The sequence below is a fragment of the Petaurus breviceps genome, unplaced genomic scaffold (assembly GCF_028583685.1).
Source record: "Petaurus breviceps papuanus isolate PSGF00001 unplaced genomic scaffold, PetGlider_PUasm1.0 90903, whole genome shotgun sequence".
NCBI classification, from domain to species: domain Eukaryota; kingdom Metazoa; phylum Chordata; class Mammalia; order Diprotodontia; family Petauridae; genus Petaurus; species Petaurus breviceps.
The window spans coordinates 11,249,028-11,271,938 of NW_027187376.1; positions in this window are offsets into that span (position 1 = coordinate 11,249,028).

Below are 22,911 nucleotides of genomic sequence, written 5' to 3' on the forward strand. Positions count from 1 at the left end.
ATTTTAAAACTTTGTATTCCAGATTCATTCCCTTCCTCTCTTGTCACACACCCTTACTGGGAAGATAAGCAGTTCAGTATAGGTTGTCCATGTGTAGCTAATGCAAAACAATAAGATAGTAGATATATTGTAAAAGACTGACTATATTTCCCTCCCTCCTATCCCACCTCCTACTCATTCTATTCTCTACTTGGATCCTGTCCCTTTTCAAAAGTGGATGCTTACAACTTCCTCCCCCCCAGCCTGCCCTCCCTTCCATCATCCCCCCTCTCATCCCCTTCCCCCCTACTCTCCTGTAGGGTGAGATACTATTTAGTGTGTATTTTATTCCCTCCCCAAGCCAAATTCAATGAGAATAAGGTTGACTCATTCCCTTTTGCCTTCCTATTCTTCCCCTCCATTGTAAACATTTTCCCTTGCCTCTTCTATATGAGATAGTTTACCCCGTTCTGTCTCTCCCCATCTCCTCTAATTATAGTCCTCTGTCACCTCTTAATTTCACCTTTTAAGTATCATCCCTTCCTGTTAAATTGGTCCTATGTCCTCTATCTATGTATACCTGTAAACATATATACACACATTCACATATGTACTCATATGCCCATATGCCCTCATATATTGACATATATATTTCTTTTCCCTTCAACTATTTTCATACTGACAAAAGTTTCATCAGTTACAATTATTGTTTTTCCATGTAGGAATGTTAATAATTCAACTTTGACAAATTCCTTATGATTTCTTTTCTCTGTTTACCTTCTTATGCTTCTCTTGCTTCTTATATCTGAATGTCAAATTTTCTATTCAACTCTGGTTTTTTCATCAAGAATGCTTGAAAATCATCTATTCCACTGAATGACCATATTTTCCCCTAAAACATGGTACTCACTTTTGCTGGGTAGGTGATTCTTGGTTTCAGTCCCAGCTCCTTTGACCTCTGGAATATCATATTCCAAGCCCTTTGATCCCTCAGTGTAGAAGCTGGGTTATCCTCATCATGTTTCCACAATATTCAAATTGTTTCTTTCTGGCTGCTTGTAATATTCTCTCCTTAATCTGGGAATTCTGGAACCTGGCTATAATATTCCTAGGAGTTTTCTTTTGGGGATCTTTTTCAGGAGGTGATGGGTGGATTCTTTCCACCTCTCTTTTGCCCTCTGGTTCTAAAACATCAGGGCAGTTTTCTTTCAGGACTTCCTGGAGGATGATTTCTAGGTTCTTACTTTGATCATGGCTTTCAGGTAGTCCAATAGTTTTAAATTATCTTTCCTGGATCTATTTTCCAGATCAGTGGTTTTTTCCATGAGATATTTCACATTGCCTTCTATTCTTTCATTTGTTTGTATCTTTTTAACAGCATCTTGGTTTCTCCTAAAGTCATTAGCTTCCATTTGCTACAATCTGATTCTGAAGCAATGATTCTCCTCAGTGAGCTTTTGAGATTCTTTTTCCATCTGGCAAATTCAGCTTTTTAAGGCATTCTTCTGCTCATTGACTTTTTGAGCCTCTTTTGCCATTTGAGTTAGTCTATTTTTTAAGGTAATATTTTCCTCAGTCAGGCTGTTGACTCTCATTTCATAATTTTCTTGCATCGTTCCATTTCTCTCCCCAATTTTTCCTCCATTTCTCTTATCTGCTTCTTAAGGTCCTCTATGGCCTGTAAACAGCTCATATTTTCCTTTGAAGCTTTTGGTGTAGGAGTTCTGACTTCACTGTCTTCCTCCTGTTCCATGCTTTGCTCCTATTTGTCCCCAAAATAGGAGTCTAATGTTGGAATCTTTAGTTTGTTTTGTTTCCTTTGCCTGGTCATGTTGCCCCTCAGTCACTTGACCCTTGGACTTTTTGCCACAGTAGGACTCTGACACCAGACAGGGGAGTTTTCCTCCCAAACAGTGGGGTTTTCTCAGCTGTGGGAGGTATTAGATGGGTGCCCTCTCTGAGGCCTCCACACCCTCTGGCAAGCTGGATACACACCCCAGGACCTTAACCCTAGACTGCAATCCAGATCCAAGCAGGTTAAAGCAAGAGCGATTACCCCTCAGACTGATCGCTTGGTCCCCCTACACTCTGCAGGCCAGGAGCTGAAGCTGCCATGTGGTGCTGACTGGCTGTGCCAGAGTCTCAGCAGCTTCTTGCCCTGGGGGCATAAGCTGATACACTCCCACTTATTGGGTCCCAAAGTCCAGACTGCACTGTCCTCTCACTTTGTCTTTCATGTCTATGTGTTGATAATTGTGGAAATGTCCACAGCTGCTGCTGATCTGGAGTCCCTCTGGCTGGTGGCTGGTCAGGCCCACCCTGTGGCTAAAACCTCTGGTTCACATGGGCCTGGGATCAGCTCCCAGAGTGCTGTGCTGGACAATTCCTGCTGTCCTGCCAGGCTGTCCTCAGCAGGAGGTTAGCTTCTCTGTGTCATTTTGTGGGTTGTGCAGCTCCAAAGTTTGTTCAGACTCCCCTTTTTACATTGATTGGGGAAGGTGGAAGTGGGAGCCAGAGGGAGGTCATGCTTCTACTCCACCATCTTGAAATAGAGGTCTTTAAAGCATTCTTGATGAAAAAACCAGAGTTGAATAGAAAATTTGACAATCAGATACAAGAAGCAAGAGAAGCATTAGAAGTAAACGGAAAAGAAATCATAAAGAACTTATCAAAGTTGAACTATTTACATTCCTACATGGAAAAACAATTATTGTAATTTATGAAACTTTTCTCAGTATGAGAACAGTTGAAGGGAATATAAGTGTGTGTGTATATATATATACATATATGTACTATATAGGAGGGTATTTAGGCATATGGATACATATGTGAGTGTGTGTATATATGTGTACAGGTATATATAGATAGAGGGCACAGGACCAATTTAATAGGAAGGGATCATAATTAAAAGGTGAAATTGAGAGGTGAGAGAGGAATATAATGAGAGGAGATGGGGAGAGGCAGAATGGGGGTAAAATTTCTCATATAGATGAGGCAAGGGAAAACTGTTACAATGGAGGGGAAGAACAGGAAGGGAAAAGGGAATGCGTCAACCTCACTCTCATTGAATTTGGCTTAGGGAGGGAATGACAAACACACTAAATAGGGTATCTCACCCTACAGTAGAGTAGGGGAATAGGGATGAGAGGGGGGATGATGGAGGGGAGGGCAGGTTGGGGGAAAGGGAAGTCAGAAGCACACACTTTTGAAAAGTGACAGGGTCAAAGTAGGGAATAGAACAAGTGGGGGGTGGGACAGGATGGAGGGAAATATAGTTAGTCTTTCACAATATATCCACTATGTATATGCTTTGTGTAGCTACACGTGTACAACCTATATTGAATTGCCTATCTTCCCACTAAGGCTGGGTGATGAGGGAGGAAGGGAAAGAATCTGGAATTCAAAGTTTTAAAATCAAATGTTTAATATATATATATATTAACACGCTACTGGGAAAGAAGATATACAGGCACTGGGGTATAGAGATCTATCTTGCTTTACTGGAATGTCAGAGGAGGGATGGGGGAGGATATAGGAGAGAGAAGATTGGGGGAGGGGGTATATAGTGGGATTGCTGTTTTTGGGTCGTGGGTAGGGGAAATACAGGGGAGAAAATTTTAAACTGAAAATATTGTGGAAATCAATGATGTAAACCAAAAAGAAACATAAAATTTAATCAACAAAAAAAAGAAAAGGGACAGGGTTAAAGGAGAAAATAAAATACATGGGGGTAGAATAGGATGGAGGGAAATATAATTATCTTTCACAACATGACTACTATGGAAATGTTTTGCATAACTATACATGTATAACATATATTTAATTCCTTGTCTTCCTAGTGGGGGTAGATGAGGAGGGAAGAAGAGAGAAAATTTGGAACTCAAAGTTTTAAAATTAAATGTCAAAAAATTGTTTTTACATGCATCCAGGAAATAAGATATACAGGCAATGGGGTATAGAAATCCATCTTGCCTTACAAAAAAGTAAGGGGGGCATCATATGGGAGAGATATAAGAGAGGGTAGATTGGGGTAAGGGGTATTCAATATGCTTGCCATTTTGGGGTGGGGGGTAGTGGAGAGACAGGAAGAAAGTTTGTAACTCAAAATCTTGTGGAAATGAATGTTGAAAACTAAAAAATAAGAATAAATTTAAAAAAAGATTTGGGAAAAGTTCAGAGCTTCTCACAGAATCATTCAGTCCTATCTGAGAAGTTTATTCAAGCAAAATGGTTAAGGATGTTGAATACTTATACTTATGTACCCAAAGATTATTCTGATTAAAATATGTGTTGAAATAGTATAAAATATAGAACACCTCATGTTTCATCATCTACTGAAAACCTGGTACTTTCCACAATATAAAGATGATAAAATTTGATTAGTATTTAGAAGATCATATAAATTTCATTAAACAAAGAGGGGGTATTTCCTTCTTTCGGTTTCTCTTGTGACTTAGAATTTAGCAGAATGTGATGAAACTTAAGTCAAGAATTTATAACCATTCATAAAACACTCAGAATTAGGAAGTGCAGAGGAAATGTGTCAAGATTTAGGACACACCGTATTTTCTAGAGCTGAGTCCTAGAAAGCAGGCTGTGACCTATGCTTCAAATAACAACAATCCTTTATCTTGACCCTCTGGATGATCTCAGCCACAACTAAGCCTCAGAACTGGGACTCACGATTTCCCTTTTTCTCAGGGGATCCTGACCTGAGAGCTGGAATTGCAGCCAATATACTGTAGCAGAAAGTGATCACTCACATCTCCTAACACTGAACAATCCCTGCACTTATAACTGCTAAGTAAACTGAACCAGGTCCTAGACTCCGGTTCCTGCCACACTGACTCTGTTTCTATACCCTGCTGAATGATAACAAGGCTCAATGACCTTTAAGGCTTAAGAAAACCACCAGGTTTGGTGATTCCAACAACTTGGATACTCTTCTCACAGGACCCAAGAATGCCTATATTGTTCCCAACATGTCTGCATATGTGGACCTAACATGGGGACTCAAGACCTAAGAATAATTGTGCTGTGTCCTGCTTTTTTGTGGTTTTCATGCTTAAAATCCCTACCCCTGACACAAGTAAGCAAACTCTCTTTCTCAGGAGGACTTCCACTTGCAAGCATTTTCCTCAATTTACTAATTTCAAAGCTCAACTTTCTGTTTGATTCCTGACACTGTTGTCTCTGGCCTGCTTTTTTCAGCTCTTGCCAACCACAGGTTAGAGGGTAGTTCTGGTCAAGTTAACAGATGGAAAATGTGGTAATCACAACATAATCACCTTCTCCCATACAATATTAGCTGCATTCAAAGCTTGTTGATATTGAACTTTGGGACTCAGAATATATCAAAGCATGAAAATGATGCAACAGTTTGGAAAAATGGGATATACAACGAAAAGTTAGGAGAACTAAGATCATTTAACTCAGGAAATATGAGCATCAAGAGAACAAGTCCTTTAAAATACTTAGAAATACTGCACAAGTGACAATGGTTTGCTTTGTCCATTTTCACAAAAAAAGAAAATGAGAAAGTAACAATCCTGAGTTTGTAAAAGGCTTTAAATGTTGGCTAGTCTCATTTCTCATCTAATCTTTTATACAGCATCAATGCCATGTCATGATCTGGTCCCTTGCCTATCATCTTATGATTGTATGTCATAGTTCATTGATTGCTGGACAACTCTATTATCATTTCTTCCCTGTGGTAAGCCAAGATTTATTTCTCTTTAACTTCGATACATTCATAGCACACATAAATGAATGAATGAATATAAAAATGAATGAATCTATCTTTTTCTGTATAGATATATTTCAAATGTGTGAATTCAGGTATCTTGTTCAACATCCAGTTTTCTCAAATTGTTCCCCATAAAACACAGTTTCCAGACATCTGTATACATTTTGTATGTGATTGATAAAGATATGCAATTAGTCTGTCAGTCTCTATTAAAATTTTATGATCAGAACTAAATATGGCACTAAAAATGTACTCCAACGAATGTAGAATGCATTGAAACTATTATCTCCATTCACCTGAATACTTTTTAAAGGGATCTACACCTGTGATTTAGTCAATAGGGGGAAATACTATTGCCAAAATCCCTTTCATTAAAGAAGAGCAGCAAGGCATCTTTGTATTATGGTATCTGAGAGGTAAAAAGATGTGCCCATGACCTTATAGCAGAGGCAGGACCTGAACTCATGGCTTTGTGATTCTCAGACCAGCTCTCCAGCCATTATGCCATGTAGGCTGTCAATGAAACATAAAACACTTTTAAAAATCAGTATAAGACTATATTTTTAAAAGAACACCTGTGTAATATTATTGGCTCATATTGATCTTATGGTTTCAGATAATTTTCATACATCCTTCTATTACAGCACACCTTCCCCACATCCTGGTCAAATTACATTTGCAATTTAGATGTAGGACTAACATTTGTAATTAACTTTCCTTCTAAAATTTTGTGTTGTTAGGTCTGTCATAACTTTCTAACATGTTGATATCATTTTGAATTTTTATTTTCTCATTACTATATTGGCTATTTCTTCCACATTTTCTCATCTAAAAATTTCTTAACATGCCTTTTATTTATTCACCTGCATTGTTGATTAAAATGTCAAATACATTCCTGAGAAATTCAGCTAGACATTACTTTTCAGGTTAGCACAAAATTATTCGCTGCAATTCTTAAAATACGGTTGTTCAATGAGATATGAAGCCATTTTAAAATGGTATCATCTTGCCTATTTTTCACTGGCTTATGCACAAGAAACTCTCTGGGAAATTTATCATATATTGCTTCTTCTCATATATACTTAATATTATTTTTTATCTATAGGTGTCTAATTCATTAATAATTAATCATTAAATTAATTAATATTATTACATATCCAATTCTGTTCTTCTAGTGTATTTCCCAATCTTCAGGATTTCTCAATTATCTAGTAATGGTATTGAGAGCATTGCTACAAGTTCCTTTAGCCCTGGGGCTGTAACATTTTGATCCCAACTAAAAAATATCCCTGAGTCTCTTCATTATTATTTTACTTGTGCTAGTTGTTTTAGTTTGAAGAAAAACTATGATCCACAAGAGAAGATCGAGGGAAAATGATTAAATATCTTGACATTCTCTTTGCATATAAATTTTTAAGATTATGTCATCTTCTCCAGACAGTAGACACCTCTTTGTTGTTCTTAATAGGAAACAAAAAACAGGGAGGGAACTTGGGTTATGTCAAGAGAGAGTTGTGTCAGACAGAAAGAACAAAGCAGTCAGTCAATCGATAACATTTGTTGTCTTTCTGTGTCAGGCAATATACCAAGCACTAATGATACAAAGAAAGGCAAAAAGTAGTCTCTAACCTAGAGAGTTAAAGATATAATGTCTGGAGACATAAAAAGAAGCTGAAAGGCAAGACTCCAACGGGAAGGACATCTGGCACACGGGCATGATAAAATACAATTAGCTGGTGTAGCTGGTGGGAAATTATGAGATGGATGTTCTAGGCACATTCCTTACATGGAGGATTTGTGAGGAGCTCTCCAATGACCAATCTCTACACTCTCCAACCAGGGAGAAAGAGTGTCCCCAGGGGTAGACAGGTACTGACCAGGTGTGAAATTCAATTGCTGATTTTCTGCACATCCAGCTAGATTTACTCTAGGTCACCACAAAGGATTACAGGTATATCAAGGCAATACAACCAGTTCTCACACAGTTCTGGTTACCTAGATATTTGAAGCACTCAAGCAAATCAAGGTATCCATTTTCACAAGATTAAATGAGGTCAAGTAAAATTTCCTTTAAAATCTTCATACACACATACATACATACAGGTGTATCTACTTATATGTGTGCATACATGCATATTATCATATATGTCACATATACACACATACATACATCTCATCCTGAGATGATTTTTCAGGATGATGAGATTCTGGAGTTATGAGACATTGAAAAAGGTGTATGAAAAGGAAGCTCTGCAGGATCCTGTCCCATAAAAGTTTGGCTATGACAGGCAACTATTTCCCTATAAGTTAATTAATCAATGGGCATTTATTAATCCTTCTGGAACATCTGAGTGTTGTCCTACTTGGAAGCACAGAGATACACTAGGTGCTGGAAGTAAATGCAAGGCTTTTTAACCTTTTCTGTTCCAGGATCTCATTGCCAATCTTGTGAAGCCTATGAACCCCATTTCAGAAAAAAAATTAAGTGTATAAAATAAAAATCATAGGATTATCAAAGAATCCTATTAAAATAGTTATCAAAATATTTCTTTAAAAAGTTTGTGCATCTTAGATTAAGAACTTCTGATCTACTCAAAAGATCACTGATCTGTAAATTAAGAATTTCCAGTCTCTGTCCTAGCAATTGACTTTTATTATGTTCAATATTGTAATATTCATTCCTAACAATGAAAATAGTTACAATAATAAAACAACAATTAAAATAACTGGCTTTTATGTATGGTTTCAAGGTTTATTGAACCGTGTGTGTGATCTCTTTTCAGGACAGTGGTCAACTTTGACCTCTCTGTTTTATAGGATGAAGAAATAACTCACAAAAACCAATCATAAAAATTAATAAGCAATATTTAAATAATCTTTGAGATTGTTAAAAAAAACAACTCCTGTGAGCCATTAAATGGAAGAAACCCTGAGCTCCAAAAGGGGGATATGGAATGAACCATAGGCAGATCACAGTTTACACAAATTATCAATGTATTATATTGCCTGAGACGGAAAAGCTTGCAAACTGGAACAAAGTCCATTCTGAGATTTTCAAAACCCAGTTAGAAAACCTCAGATATTTATACTTTTTGAAGAAAGGGAGGCAGGGTATTTGGGGAGAAAGGTGGGAAATAGACCCTGTTCTCAAGGAAGGGGAGATCCAGGAGGGGGAGTAAGGAATTCCAGGTGTTAGATATGTGACCTTTTGATACACAAATCAGTCTGACAGTTCAAGGCTTGAGCACAAACAATAAGATAAGGGGAAAATAGGAAGTCTTTGCAGATGAGGATGTCTCTTGAGGGTCCATAAACCACCAAATGGCTCAGGATCTGCTTCAAAGCTGGTATGAGCTTAATTGACTTCAGAGTTGCTGATTTTCTGCACATTCAGCTAGGTTTCCTCTACGTCATCACAAAGGATTATAGGTATGTCAAGCCAATACAACCAGTCCTCACACAGTTCTGGTTATCTGGATATTTGGGGCACTCGAGCAAATCAAGGTATCCATTTTCAGAAGATTAAATGAGGTCAAGTAAAATTTCCTTCATAACCTTCACATATACAAACACACACATACATGTGGGTTTATCTATTTATATGTGTGTATATATGTGCATATCATCATATATGTCATACACACATACACCTACATACATATGCAGTGTTTTGTTATGCTAAAAGTTACAACTCTATCCCTCTACTACATATACTTAGTCTTTATACAAAAGATTCTACCTATTGGGGAAAACATACATACACACACACACACACACACACTGCCTAGCAAAGAGGACTTGAATATATGTATCCATCTCAGCATAGAACCAAATGCCTCATGCTTCTACTTTATGTGAATGAACTAACTACTTCATTACTCACTCTGGGTGGACTTAAGAACTATAGTGGCTAAAATGTAATTCAAGTGGGAGCCAATTACAGCAAATTTTTTGGAGAATTTCAAAAATATTCTATTGCTTTCTGGTATTTTGCCAAAACAAGAAAGATTAGCTGGCAAAGCATCTGGCCAAACTCATCACCCTCCATTAGTGAGCACATTGCAAGAAAAAACTACTCTAAGTGATGACTTCCATGAGTAAACAAAATATTAAATATGTACTCTTTGGAAAGAATGACAGTGACACTGCTTGGAGACTTTCATATTGGAATGAGTACAATGAATCCTGGCTCCTTTTACTCAAGAATGTGAACTCCTTGAGGTGACAGACTGGTTTTCTCTCTATTTGCCTTTGTATTTCCAGTTCCTAGTAAAGTACCTCACCCAATGCAGGTAATTAAAAGATGATTGCTGTATTGTAAAACATTTAATATGGAATGCTAATATTGTGAAGAGACTCAGTGCTTCCTATAAAGAAAATCCATCACATCTGTCTTATTTAAAAAACAAAGATTCAGGGTTAATGTGGGAAAAATAAAGAGATCAAAGGGAAAAGATGATTATTTTAATGACTCAGCTTTGCAGCTTTTGAAATGAATGTTCACATTCTTTTAACACCTCAATGAATTTTCCAAAACTGCAATCAATTTGAGATCAAATATTTTAAGTTTTTGAAGAAATGGAAAACAATTATTCTTATGACTAGACATATTTCTGGAAAATTAATGTGTTCCTGTTAGATTTGGGTATATTTCCAGGAAATTGTGCTGCATGACTTACTGTCATACTAGAATTGTCCCATCATATAGCTTTCAATTTTTTAACTCTGTGAGAATTGTTTTCTTTTTGAATATTCAAAGTAATAAGTTAAAATAAAAATATTCTACTTTTCCACATTTATAGGAATACTATAGTAGGTGGGGGAAAAAGCAGGAAAAATAAGAGAATTTAAGAACAACACTTCTTCATATAGATTTCAACCACTGTCTCCAAACTAACAAATGTATAAACATCTGATTTCAAAGCCATTTTCCATGTCAACATTTCCCCAACAAGTTAAGACTTTGGATTCTGGTTACATCACTAGTCACATAAATCTCACTCACAGTGATCCCTATTGTATGATTTTGATTTACAAAATATCAATGAATATGGACTAAACCAGATTAAAATATAATTGAGAAGCATCTAACAAAATAAATAAATTGCAATACAATATAGATAATGGTATTTCGTGGTTTTCTAAATCAATATTCATCCCAGGAATCTTCTATGTGTTTTTTTTTTATTTAGAAGGCTATTGCAAATATCTCTAAAGCTGAAATGATAAGATATTTGGGGGGGGGGCAGTTCAAATGGTCTTCTACAAAAGGGTACAAAATAAGGGTTATTCAATGACTTGGAACAATTGTAATTACCATATTGAGTTGTGATCTTTAAAATGCATCAAAGGTTTTAGATTTCTGAAGTAAGATTGTGGTGAATATGTTTTTTCTGTAATTCCTTCAATAATTCACTTACCAAATAATTACTGAGCACCTCCTACATGCAGGGTTCTTTACTGAGTGCAGGAGTGTGGCTTGGTGATAGATAAAGATGAGTAAGGAATTACCATCACTAATATTATAGCAGAAATGTAATAAGAGAGGGTAGCTAGAGATTTTTACCCAGGGTACCAAAATATAGAGGATATGAAATTTAACAAGTGAGTTTAGCACCCAGTTCATAAGAAAAAACAGTTAAAATGGAAATCTAGCAGATGGCACACAATTAATAATGAATATCTATAAGCCACCAAAGTAATTAATTCCCTTTTTCTGCTTTTGTCTTAATTACTCATTTCATTTTTACATCATAAGTTATAAAGCTGATTCAAGGACTTATTTCATTCTGCTTATCTTGGGCACCAAAAGTTCTTTTTATGGTTCTGCCTTACAAAATAGCAGAGAAAGTAAGAGTAATATATAAATAGCTCTAAAATGAAAAAGCATCACTAAACGGTACAAGAAAGTCCTAGTCAATTAAAGCTATACAAAGGTAAAATTGGTTGCTTTGAGAGGTAGTGGTGATGGGGTGCTTGGGTGCCTGTGCTTGAACCCTAGTTTGTAAAATCACATCTTTCCTTAGCCTCAAATCTCCCTAGGCCCAGAGCATTATCTCTGCCTACTTCTTCCCATGCCAGTACTCTGCCTAGGAACCATTCATGATCAAGCCCCAGCCAAATCTTTTTCTCCCCTTGGCAAAATAACAAGCTGCACCTATGAATCCCTCACTAGATTATCTATAAGTGACTCTGTAGCTTATTATATACATCCTAAATTCCTCATTATGTATGCCTTAGGCTTAGGACATATTTATACTCCCAACAACCATCTTGTCAAACATGACATTGATGATGGATGGCAGCTTGCTCAGCCCTGACTACTAGCTGACTTAGTGATAATTCAAGCCTAAAACCACACCTCCATGCAGCCCCCCTCAGGCTATTGCCCAGTGAATTTTGGGCAATATGCCTGCGCAGTAGATATTAAAAGTGCATTTTCCTTTAAGAACTGACCACTCCTTAACTCCCACCCTGCCTCACCTAAGTAGCATATTTGGCACAGGTTCTACTATAGATTATCCTATATAAACTTTAACTGTATCTTTCTAAGGTTTCAGGTTCCCTAAGAACTCTTGCCCACTGTATAGCATAATAATAAATCTTTGCCTCCTTGACTTAGAGAATGCTTGAGTCTGTGAATTCATTCCAGACTGCTTTCCAAGGACTCTGTTTATTGGGGTTCCTGGACTCCCTGACCCCTTGAATCATGTCAGTGGTATCTCAGTTACCTGAAGTATTCAAGTAGAGGCTAAATGATCACTTGTGATTGTGTTGTACAGGGGATTCCTGGTTCAAATACAGGTTGGATTAATTGATCTTTGATGTTCTTTCCAACTCTGAGATTCTCTGGATGTAAAACAACTTCTTTAAAATACTGCATTTTTCCAAATCAGTCAACCCAAAAGGCATGTATTCTGGTATACCTAATGATTTCTTTTTTTTTTTTTTTGCTTTTTTTTGGAGGGCAATTAGGTTTAAGTAACTTGCCCAAGGTCACATGGCTAGTTTTTCTGTATTAAGTGTCTGAGGCCAGATTTGAACCTAATGGTTTTGTAAAGCAAATTTAAACTGTTTGAGTAAATTCTCATGACAGGGTTTCCAGAGTTAGTAGTATATTATTCTTCTCTCTCTAACCTCAAAAATGTTTGTAAATATTAACTAAAATCCAAACATTAAGGATAGCCTGAAAGACAGGTTGTACATCAATCCCCTCACATCAGGCATTACAAACTTGGGAAGCAGGATACCTGAGACAATCAGGTATACTTTGTTTTGAGTTGTGTTTTCTGGGAATTCACAGAAGGGGTATTCATTTAGGAAATATTAGTCAAAAAGAAATATTCCCTTGCATTTTAAGCCTTTAAGTTAGTCTTTTACTCAAAGTACTTTTCAATGACAAATGCCTAAATAGTTGATTTTGAAGCTCTACTTTTAATCTTGAACTTTGTTTTATATGAGTGTTGGTAACCCAGGTATTCTAATAATTTCAGCTTCAGAAATGCCTTCATTGGGCTATCCCTTGGCTTTCTCTAGAGTTAGCAGTAAACAGTTTTCAAGAAGTTGGGGAAAGGGACAGGGGTGCGAGAGAATCTGATTCATTTTGTAATTAGTACTAATGATTTGGGGAAGTGTGAGCTGCTGTAGAAAGGAGATTCCATAAATCTATTGAATCCTTTCAGCCTGGCTTGTTTCCCTCTTTGTGTAGCAGGCTAGGCAAAAGAGAACTTAGTAACTATGTATTTAGCATATTGACAATAAATGTACAGGCAGAAATGATGAGTAATGTCTAATGATAGTCAGATGTCATAAGGGAAAGTAGATAATGGGGTATAATACATAGACTGAAATAACCTGCTCAAATCCCAGGATTCATAGAAAATGACCCTAGTATAAAAGAAAAGTTAACAACATCTTTGCAGCCTAATGTCTTTCTGAAACTCACATCAAGAGACTTTTATCCTAGCAACCAGAAAGACTCAATAAGCAGATGATATATTTAAATTAAAATAGAAAGTGAAAGGCATTTGAAGCAATATCTAGGGAATGTTTAATGGTGTCTGTCCTTTGGATTTTCCTCAATGAGAGTCATTCCAATATTGACTAGATTTTCTTCATTTTTCAGATTAATTAAGGGTTCCATAAGACATTATCTGTCACAATGTGGGAATTGAATTAGCTGAAAATTATTCCCATGGTACCTTTTCAGGATTTCATAGATATTGTTCTATATTTTCAGGGTTACCATTAAATGAGGTCCAGCTTTATATCCTTTTGGTAGTTAAGACCCTCTTCCAAACTTGCCTAATTTTTCAAAGATATCATTATTTTCCCAGTCTCTCAGGTATAACATATGGCTACTGCCATTCTTAGCTCTCCCTCCCCCCATATATTAAAACAGTTGTCAATTTTTTCTATTTCTGCCTCCACAGTAACTCAAATCTGAACTGCTTTTTTCTAGTCACATAACCACTTTCACCTAGAAGACTGCAACAGACTCCTAATTCATCTCCCTGCTTCTGTTCTCTCTCCTCACAGGTACTAAAGTACTTTTCACAATCAAATGTCACTCCTTTACTCAACAAACTCCAGTAGCTTCATAAAAAGAGAAAGAGGATTTTATATGAAAACAGGAATTTCTATTATGTATAGCTTATTTTTTTTGTTTTGTTTTCTTTTGTTTTTACAAATTCAACACAGTTAACTTTCTAAATAGTCTTTTTGAATACATTAGTTATTTTCCCTTATGGTTTAACTGCTTGTCTAGTCTCTTGTTCCTGATTGATTCCCTTACCTGTGTTCTTAACTTCATTGCATAGTATCACAGGATGCATTGAAGCCAACCATCAGAGATCATAGCTTTAGTTTTTAATACATTAAAATAGTACTGAGACAGCAGAGTAGTTGTTCCCTTCTACTATAGGTGCTGATATAACAAGAGCTAATTTCTCTGTCTCTTCTTAGAAAGATATCCTATCTGAAAAGAAAACCCAAAAGCAAGAAAATAGTGATTTCCCTACCTAGCCCCATGCCATTATTTTGATTACTTTTCTTATTTAAATTGATAATGTCTTGAAAGATGCTGTCCAGGTCCTCCTTTTGATTATGATTTCCAGGTAGTCCAATGATTCTGATGTTGTCCCTTCTGGATCTCTTTCCCAGGTCAGTTGTTTTTCCAATGAGGTATTTTATATTTTCTTCTATTTTTTTCATTCTTTTGAATTTGTTTTATTGATTCTTGATATCTCATAAAGTCATTAGCTTCCATTTGCCCAATTCTAAATTTTGTGGAGTTGTTTTCCTCAGTTAGCTTTTGTACTTCCTTTTCCATTTGACCAATTGCATATTTTAAAGAGTTGTTTTCTTCGGTGGATTTTTGTATCTCCTTTTCCATTTGGCCAATTCTACTTTAAAAAATCTTTATTTTTAGTTTTCAACCTTCACTTCCACAAGATTTTGAGTTCCAAACATTCTCCACATCCCTATCTTCTCCCACCCAAAGATAGAATGCATTCTGATTACCTTTTCTCCCAATCTGCGTGCCCTTCTATCATTCCCCCCCCCTCTTATTCCCTTTGTTCTATATTTATGTAGGGCAAGATAAATTTCTATACCTCATTACCTACATATTTTACTTCCCAGGTGCATGTAAAAACAATTTTTAACATTAATTTTTAAAACTTTGAATTCTATATTCTCTCTCTTCCTCCCCCCCAAACCCTCACAGAGAAGACAAGCAATTAGACACAGATTATACATGTGTAGTCATGCAAAACACCTCCATAACAGTCATGTTATGAAAGACTAACTATATTTCCTTCCATCCTGTCCCACCCTCCATTTATTTTATTCTCACTTTTGACCTGTCTCTCCTCAAAGTGATTACTTCTGAATACCCTGTCCCCCATTCTATCCTCCTTTCTATCATTCTCCCCTCTCTTATCCCCTTCCCCCTTATTTTCATCTAGGGTAGGATATATTTCCATACTGAATTGAGTGTGTGTCTTATTCCCTCCTTAAGCCATATCTAATGAGAGTAAGGTTCACTCATTCCTTCTCACCTTCCCCATCTTCCCCTCCATTGTAAAAACTCTTTCTTGACTCTTTTATGTGAGATGATTTAGTACATTTTATCTCTCCCTTTTGCTTTCTCCCAGTAGATTTTTCTCTCTCACCCCTTAATTTTATTTTTTAAGATATCATCACTTCATATTCAACTCACCTGGTGCCCTCTTTCTTTGTAGGAATATAAACAGTTTAACTTTAATAAGTCTCTTATGATTCCTTTTTCCTGTTTATATCTTCATGCTTCTCCTGAATCCTTTATTTGAAAGTCAGATTTTCTATTCAGCTCTGGTCTTTTCATAAAGAATGCTTGAAAGTCCTCTAGTTCATTGAATATCCATTTTTTCTCCTGAAGGTTTATTCTCAGTAGGTTCAGAAGGATTTGCTGAGTAGGTGATTCTTGGTTTTAATCCTAGTTCTTTTGACCTCTGGAATAGTACATTCCCTTAAGCATAATACTTAATGTAGAAGCTGCTAAATCTTGTCTTATGCTGATTGTGTTTCCACAATACTTGAATTGTTTCCTTCTGTCTGCCAGTCGGTTTTTTTAAACAGTTGGTTTTTTTCCCCAAGCTGTTGAGTCTTTTTTCATAATTATCTTGCATCACTCTCATCTCTTTTCCCACTTTTTCTTCCATCTCTCTTATGTGATTTTAAGTGCCTTTTTGATCTCTTCCATGGGTTTATTCTGGACTTCAGGCCACTTCCTCTTTTTCCTTGGGGCCTTGTATATTGGTGTTTTGACATTGTTGTCTTCTTCTGTGTCTGTGTCTTGGTTTTCCTTCCCCATCACCATAATAACTTTCTATGGTCAGGTTCTTTTTTGGTTGTTTTTTGTTCATATTTTTCAGCTTTTTTCCTTTCTTTTCTTTATTCATTCATTCATTTGTTTATTTATTTTAAAGCAATCAGGGTTAAGTAACTTGCTCAAGGTTACACGGCCAGTTATTTCTGGGTGTGGTGCTAAGTTTCAGAACCTGGATTTGATCTCAGGTCATCCCGACTCTGGGGCTGATGCTCTTACTTACTGAGCCACCTGGCTGCCCCTAAGCAATTGGGGTTAAGTAACTTGCTCAAGGCTACACGGCCAGATGTTTCTGGGTGGATGCTAAGTGTCTGAGCCCGGATTCGATCCCAGGTCATCCCGACACTGGGGCCAGTTCTCTTACTTGCTGTGCTACGTGGCTGCCCCTTTTTATTTTTTTTTAAAGCAATTGGGGTTAAGTAACTTGCTCAAGGGTACACGGCCAGTTATCTCTGGGTGTGGTGCTAAGTTTCAGAGCCTGGATTTGATCCCAGATCATCCTGACACTGGAGCCGGTGCTCTTACTCGCTGAGCCACCTGGCCACCCCTAAGCAATTGGGGTTAAGTAACTTTCTCAAGGTTACATGGCCAGGTGTTTCTGGGTGGGTGCTAAGTGTCTGAGCCCGGGATTTGATCCCCAGGTCATCCCGACACTGGAGCCGGTGCTCTTACTCGCTGTGCTACCTGGCCACCCCTTTTTTCCTTTCTTTCAAATTTGAGCTCTGCTCCTGGTATGGAAGAGATACTGTCTCAGACTTTTTGTGTCAGGGGCTACAGGCCCTGTCTGTTTACCTGGTGCTGCTCTGATACTTCCCTGATCTCGAATTCTGAGGGGTGCTATTTTATGGTTGTTTGGAGGTGAATTTGGAAGAGTTGTAATCTACTTCTTACTTCAACATCTTGGATCCCAGAAGTGACAACTCACTGTAAAATAAAAAAATTAGGTACTCAAACCACTGGTGCTCACTGAGCAAGGGGGTGCCATAGTTACACTTCTGCTTTAGGAAAGATCACATTGGAATTTGGAGTAGAGAGTGGATAAAAGTGGGACAAGATGTGATGCAGGGAGCTACTGCAGCAGTCCAGGTGATGAGGACATTTACTAGAATAGTGGCTATGTGAATAGATAGGAGAGGATGTATAAGAGACATGCCTCAAAGGCAAAAAAATAAAAAGTTAGATAGAACAATAAATTGATTTATGGAGGAAATATGTAGGGAACATGAATGACCAGGAACATGAATGAATAGACTGAAGGGGCATGCACAAAGGCAAGTAAGTGGTTGAGCACATGTCTGGAGGGGAGGGGCTACTCAAGGCTCTGATGTAGGAGAGCCACTATTGTCTTCTGCTGCTGTTATCACATTGTTCTTTCTGATTCTACTCCTGGACATTATGTAATGGTTTTATTGCCTCAAAATCCTTCCTTCTTTCCAACCTCCCTTTCTGTTCTCTCTCTCTTATCCCCTCTCTTGTTTGTATTGTTTTTCTTCACTTTTTACCTCCTCCCCATGCTGTTTCTTCACCCTTATAGGAAGAGTGAAAAGGGATAGATTCAGTTTCAAAGAAAGAAAAATAATCCTCTTTTTAAACTAGAAGAAATCTAATATTCCTGGTTAGCAGACCAAAAGATCCTCAGATTTTTTTTCCTCCCCATAATCAAAAGGTTCTGCTAGTTTGACAGAAAAATTGGCTCCTCCAGACATTTCCCGTCTTACACTTCACAAATTCTATAGTCTAGTAACATTGATATACCTGCTGTTCCTCATAGCATGGAATACCATCTACTTTCCCTGTGCCTTTACACTGTTCCCCTGCCTTTCTCTCCTTCAACTTTGCCTTAGTTTTTCTTGCTTTCTTTATGACTAAATGCAAATTCCACCTTCTACAGGAGACCTTTTCTAGGTCCCTTCCCAGCTGCCAGAGCTACTCAGTCTGAGAATACCTTTAGTCTATAAGTCTATTCTATATCAATATTGTTCTATAGATATGTTCTATATATACATATATACACAAGATATACATATATAATTATATTTTATTTACATATATCTAGATATAGATTATACATGGCTAGTTTTTACATGTTGTCCTGAGCATTCAAAAGCAAATATGTGCACACATGCATGTGTATGTATACATGTATATATCTGGTATTAACATTCCCAGGTTTTGAATTATCCTGTGTGTATTCAGCTATTTAACATATTCCTTCCACCTTACATAAAGGGAAAGTTAATTAATTAAAATGTAAATGAATATTAATAAAGTATAATTATTTATAGTAATGTCCAATATTTAGCTGCTAATGAAACATTTAACTTTTAAAATAAGTTAATGTCTGATTTACGTTTCTTTTTAAGGAGAAAATAATTTGCTAAATAATAGCCATAGTGGATTTTTCTGAGATTTTTTTCTACTTGTCAATAATAATCAAAACCATTCAAACAAATAAAATGCTTTTGAATAATTAAGCAGTAACATTTTGAGAGAGATGTCATATTATGGGATCAACATGCAAGAAAAGAAAGTTCCCAGAAGCCTTGTTTACCTCTGGTAGATATGGACAACACACATAAATGCATATTTGTCACAATGACAAATACATAAAAGGCTGCAAATTATTTTTCCAGGACTTTAAATATTCAGTCTAATCTCAGCTATAGTAGATACCAACAGTCTCTGGGTAAAGACTAGTATCAATTGGTAGAAGCTCCTCACTAGAGATTTTTTAGCACTAATTTTCAATAAATATTAATGACCCCAAGCTTCTCTCAAACAAAAACCTATGATTTTTTTTCCACCCTAATGTAGTTCCAGTGACACTGAGGAATAGTGAGCCTGGAGTCTCTGAAAAATTGAAGGAAAAGCTGATGCTGGATGTGAGCTGTCTGCAAGACATTATGAACAAGTAAACAGTGAGATGTATTTAAAGGATATTATCAGAGAAATATCTGAATGTTGAGTGCCATGAATCCATATGGCGAATTTCTGGAAGGATCTGGATGAAAATCATATGAGATTGGAAGGCCTATATGGGATGTAATAAACAGCATTAAAGAGAATACTCAAATAAAGGAAATCGTAGATCCATTGGAGCACTGGACTGTACTCAACACATATAAATAAGCACTAGAAAGTATTTTTTTCCTCAGAGAGCATGTTTAAAAAAACTAAAAAGTTCCTCAGTTTCTATGTGTTGGTTTAATTGGAAAAAAATTCATATGGTGGAAATTATCTATACAGAGGTAGATCATAAGAGCCAGGGAAAGTTGCATATCATTGGAGTAAAATAGAGTTTGAGTGGATTAATGCTAGTCTCTTCTGGTGTATTAAAATTCTTGAAAAGCTCCCATGCTGGGAGGCTTGAAGCCAGCATTTCTTCAACTGGCATTTAGAATATTCATATGCCTGAAAGATAATTTTGTGTTTTTGCATTAAGAAATATCCCCACTTCTCTGCTCCTGCTGCTTCTGTGCTGACTTCCTACATATTTCTTTATGCAAGACAGAAACTTTGGGGAGGGTCTGCGCCAAGTTGGCTGAACTCCCTCTCTCCATAGTTTCATCTACTGATTTCCTGGTCAAACAATGCCTTTTGAAAATGTCTTCCAGAAAGAGAAAGGAGAATATTTTCAAAGTATTTGTTAAAATCTTGGCAGAAATTTATACACTGGTTAGAATAAGTATAAAAGTAGAGAAAATGCAGTTTTTGAAAGAAAGCTCATGAAAAAAGAAAGTTAGTTTCTGAAATCAATGCCAAAATAATAGGCATAAAACACGAACCATTTAACTTCAAAAAAACAAACTTGTAAAGCAGAAACAATTGTGTGTATGTTTTTTCTTAGGTATCAGGATAATTTTTCACCTTCTTTGGTCCTTTTTAGAACACTAAAGGAAGTGGTTGCTTATGCTTGAAGCAAGTCTTCAGAAAGCAACTCAAAACCTTTTCTGTATGCAAAATATTGAATCTTTTCAGGATCATGAAATTAGAAGAACTTTAAAATTCACTAAGTCTAGCCCCATTTTTCAGGAGAGGAAAGTGAGATCATGAGAGGGAAAGCAACTAAACTTGTAGCACAAATTTTGTGATTTGTACCATATTCAAGGGAAACCATCTTGTGGTCCCTACCTCACAGGGATGGTGCTGGTATCAAATGAAATACACATAAAACATATTGAAAAATAATCTTCAAGTGATATATGAATGATGATGACAATGATCACCATAATCATCATCATCATCGTCATCATCATCATCATCATCATCATCATCATCATTCACTAGGGATTTTACCATCCTTTTCAGGGATTCCATGAGCAGCTCATTTTAAAATATTGTTTTGTGTCTGGAAATATTACCTGCCACTTGCCCATGACAAGGTCCTTAGATTTCTGTAACCATGCAAACAATTCTCTGAGCTATTCCTAATGTTTATATCAATTATCTATTATATTAAACTACTATTAGATATCTCTACAGCACCTATTATTTGACAGGTAGTCATTGTGTTAGGTGTCATGTTCATCAAAAAGAATTTATTAGGCACTTGCTATATGATAGGTACTGTGCTAAGCACTGGGGACACAGAAAAAAATAGTCCCTGTCAGTTAATCTAATACTAACCTAATCTAATGGAGAAGATAGTAACCAAATAACTATGTATATACAAGATTATATAATGTAAGTGAACCAATATTATCTCTAATAAAGAAAAGATACTGGACTGGGGGGGAGGGACAGGAAGAGGCCTGTTATAGAAGGTAAAATTTGTGTTGAGGATACAGACAGAAAAAAACAAATCCAAAGAACAGTACCATCTATAAACAGAGACTTCACTTCAATTTTCATTCACTCTTTCCCATGATTCATTAAAATATAAGGTAAAGAAGATGGCAGAGTAGAAGCAGGACCTCCCAGCTGCTCTGGCTTCCACCTTCCCCAATCCATGTAAAAAGGGGACTCTAAACAAAATTTGGAGCTGCACAACCCACAAAATGACACAGAGAAGCTAACCTCCCACTGAGGACAGCCCGGCAGGCCAGCAAGAATTGGCCAGCTCAGCACTCTGGGAGCCCGGCCCAGCCCCACACTGAGGCTTTAGCCCCAGGGTGGGCCTGACCAGCCACTGACCCCAGATCAGCAGCAGCTGTGGCTGTTTCCAGAATTATCAACACATAGATGCAAAGGACAAAGTGAGAGGTCAGTGCAGTCTGGACTTTGGGACCAGTAAGTAGGAGTGCGTGGCTTTGCCCCCGGGGTGAGAAGCGACTGAAACCCCAGCAAAGCCAACCAGCACCAGGTGGCAGCTTCAGCTCCTGGCCTGCAGAGTGTAGGGGGACCAAGCACCAGTCTGGGGGTAATGCTCTTGCTTTAACCTGCTTGGATCTGGATTGCAGTCTAGGGTAGAGGTCCTGGGGTGTGTGCCCAGCTTGCCAGAGTGTGTGGAGGCTTCAGAGAGAGCACCCATCTAATACCTCTGGCAACTGAGAAAACCCCAGTGTTTGGGATGAAAACTCCCCTGTCTGGTGGCAGAGTCCTACTGTGGTAAAAAGCCTAGGGGTAAAGTGACTGAGGGGCGACATAACCAGGCAAAGGAAACAAAGCAGACAGAAGATTCCAACATTACACTCCTATTTTGGGGACAAAAAGGAGTAAAGCATGGAACAAGAGGAAAACAGTGAAGTCAGAACTCCTGCACCAAAAGGAAAATACAAGCTGGTTACAGGCCATAGAGGACCTTAAGAATCAGATAAGAGAAGTGGAGGAAAAATTGGGAAGAGAAATGAGAACAATGCAAGAAAATTATGAAATGAGAGTCAACAGCCTGGCTGAGGAAAATAATAATAAAAAAAAAACTTAAAAAAACAGACTGACTCAAACGGCAAAGGAGGCTCAAAAAGGCAATGAGGACAAGAATGCCTTAAAAAGTTGAATTTTCCAAGTGGAAAAAGAATCTCAAAAGCTCAATGAGGAGAATAATTGCTTCAGAATTAGATTGGAGCAAATGGAAGCTAATGACTTTATGAGAAATCAAGATGCTGTTAAACAGATCCAAACAAATGAAAGAATAGAAGGCAAAGTGAAATATCTCATGGGAAAAACCACTGACCTGGAAAATAGATCCAGGATAGATAATTTAAAAATTATCAGACTACCTGAAAGCCATGACCAAAGTAAGAACCTAGAAATCATCCTCCAAGAAGTTCTCAAAGAAAACTGCCCTGATGTTTTAGAACCAGAGGGCAAAAGAGAGGTGGAAAGAATCCACTGATCACCTCCTGACAAAGATCCCAAAAAGAAAACTCCTAGGAAT